We start from the raw sequence: 2500 nt of genomic DNA on the forward strand, positions 1-2500 counted from the left end.
GAGTCACTCTCGGTCAGAAATTGAGCCAGCCTAGGTCATGATTTGAGTCACTCTCGGTCAGAAATTGAGTCACTCTCGGTCAGAAATTGAGCCAGCCTCGGTCATGATTTGAGTCACTCTCGGTCAGAAATTGAACCAGGCTCGGTCATTTTTTGAGCCAGCCTCGGTCAGAAATTGAGTCACTCTCGGTCAGAAATTGAGCCAGCCTCGGTCATGATTTGAGTCACTCTCGGTCAGAAATTGAGTCCCTCTCGGTCAGAAATTGAGTCACTCTCGGTCAGAAATTGAGCCAGCCTCGGTCATGATTTGAGTCACTCTCGGTCAGAAATTGAGCCAGCCTCGGTCATGATTTGTGTCACTCTCGGTCAGAAATTGAGTCACTCTCGGTCAGAAATTTAGCCAGCCTCGGTCATGATTTGAGTCACTCTCGGTCAGAAATTGAGTCACTCTCGGTCAGAAATTGAGCCAGCCTCGGTCATGATTTGAGTCACTCTCGGTCAGAAATTGAACCAGGCTCGGTCAGAAATTGAGTCACTCTCGGTCAGAAATTGAGCCAGCCTCGGTCATGATTTGAGTCACTCTCGGTCAGAAATTGAGCCAGCCTCGGTCATGATTTGAGTCACTCTCGGTCAGAAATTGAGCCAGCCTCGGTCATGATTTGAGTCACTCTCGGTCAGAAATTGAACCAGGCTCGGTCAGAAATTGAGTCACTCTCGGTCAGAAATTGAGCCAGCCTCGGTCATGATTTGAGTCACTCTCGGTCAGAAATTGAGCCAGCCTCGGTCATGATTTGAGTCACTCTCGGTCAGAAATTGAACCAGGCTCGGTCATTTTTTGAGTCACTCTCGGTCAGAAATTGAGCCAGTCTCGGTCATTTTTTGAGTCACTCTCGGTCAGAAATTGAGCCAGCCTCGGTCATGATTTGAGTCACTCTCGGTCAGAAATTGAGCCAGCCTCGGTCATTTTTTGAGTCACTCTCGGTCAGAAATTGAGTCACCCTCGGTCAGAAAATTTGGCTGGCTCGGTCAGAAATTGAGTCACGACCCACCAGAAATTGAGCCAAGGCTGGTCAGAAATTGAGTCACGACCCACCAGATTTGCACCACGACCCACCGTGACCGACCACTATGCACCAACTATGAACCATTCAAATTTTTTTTTGAGCACTTCTTGGATCAAACATCTCTTCTAACATGCCTAAGTATGCTGGGAAGGTTTGGGGGTGAAAGACCTTCATCCTCCATTTTTACCAATTTTCCGATTTTACCATGTTTTGGTAAAAAAATCATTAAAATTCAATCCCTTGGAGGATGGCTGAGATTTTTGGTGGACAGGTCAGTTATATTATTATGTGGGTGCATGCAAAAAATCAGATCAAAATTCGATGCCTAGATACGTTTTTCTATTTTTCCGGATTTACGTATTTTCGTTTCTTAAAAAAATTATTAAAAAATATTCCCTTGGCAAAAAATTCTCTAATTTGGTGAGCACAAAGATATGATTTTTCTAAACAATACTGCAAAAAATCAGATCAAAATTCGATCTGTAGCTCCCAAAAATGGACTTATGTCTGCTCAGAAAAAGGGTATCTACTTGTACAAAATTCACTTTTGCATATTAGCCTATTATAGGGGGAGGGTGTGTCTCAGCAGAAACCCAGCGCACCTTGGCTGGTCTGGGCAAGCCACGGGGCCTTTCCCTCACACTCTGTGGGCATTTCTAAGCCTGCGTTGTGTTCTCCCGTGGCAAATTTTGAATCAAAATTTTTCTTCAATCAAACCGAAAATTTGACCGACTTCGGCCGAATTTTTTGAAAATTTTCGAAAAACTCCAGATTCGTTCTATCATCATTCTAACCCATATTTTGGCCTATCCAGCCTTCGTTTAGCCACATTTTAGCCATCTTGACCCACCCGAGGGACGGTTTATGCTCTTTTGAGCTAATTTTTGGTGGGTTTTCTCTTCATTTTTCATCCATCACCGAGTTTGCACCAAATATGCCTTACCCTATAACTCGTCCAGCCCATTTTCCCTTTGATCACCATTATTTCCCAAAATTGCACCAAATCTAGCCTAGTTTCTACCTTGCCTAACCTACCCGAGGGACGGTTTATGCTCTTACGAGCTAATTTTTGGTGGGTTTTCCCTTTGTTTACCATTACTGACCGAATTTGCACCAAATATGGCCTACCCTTTCACTTGTCCAGCCCATTTTCCCTCAGTTCATAATCCTTGCCCAAAATTGCACCAAATCTAGCATATTTTCTATCTCTCCCAACCCACCCGAGGGACGGTTTATGCTCTTTTGAGCTAATTTTTGGTGGGTTTTCCTTTTGTTTATCATCCTTGATCGAGTTTGCACCAAATATGCCTTACCCTATCTCTTTTCTAGCCTATTTTCCCTTTGATCATCATCCTTGCCCAAAATTGCACAAAACCTAGCCTACTTTCTTTGTTGCCCAACCCACCTGAGGGACGGTTTATGCTCTTACGAGCTAAT

This window comes from Cajanus cajan, chromosome 8 (genome assembly GCF_000230855.2).
Source record: "Cajanus cajan strain Asha chromosome 8, NIPB_CcT2T_4, whole genome shotgun sequence".
Lineage (NCBI taxonomy): Eukaryota > Viridiplantae > Streptophyta > Magnoliopsida > Fabales > Fabaceae > Cajanus > Cajanus cajan.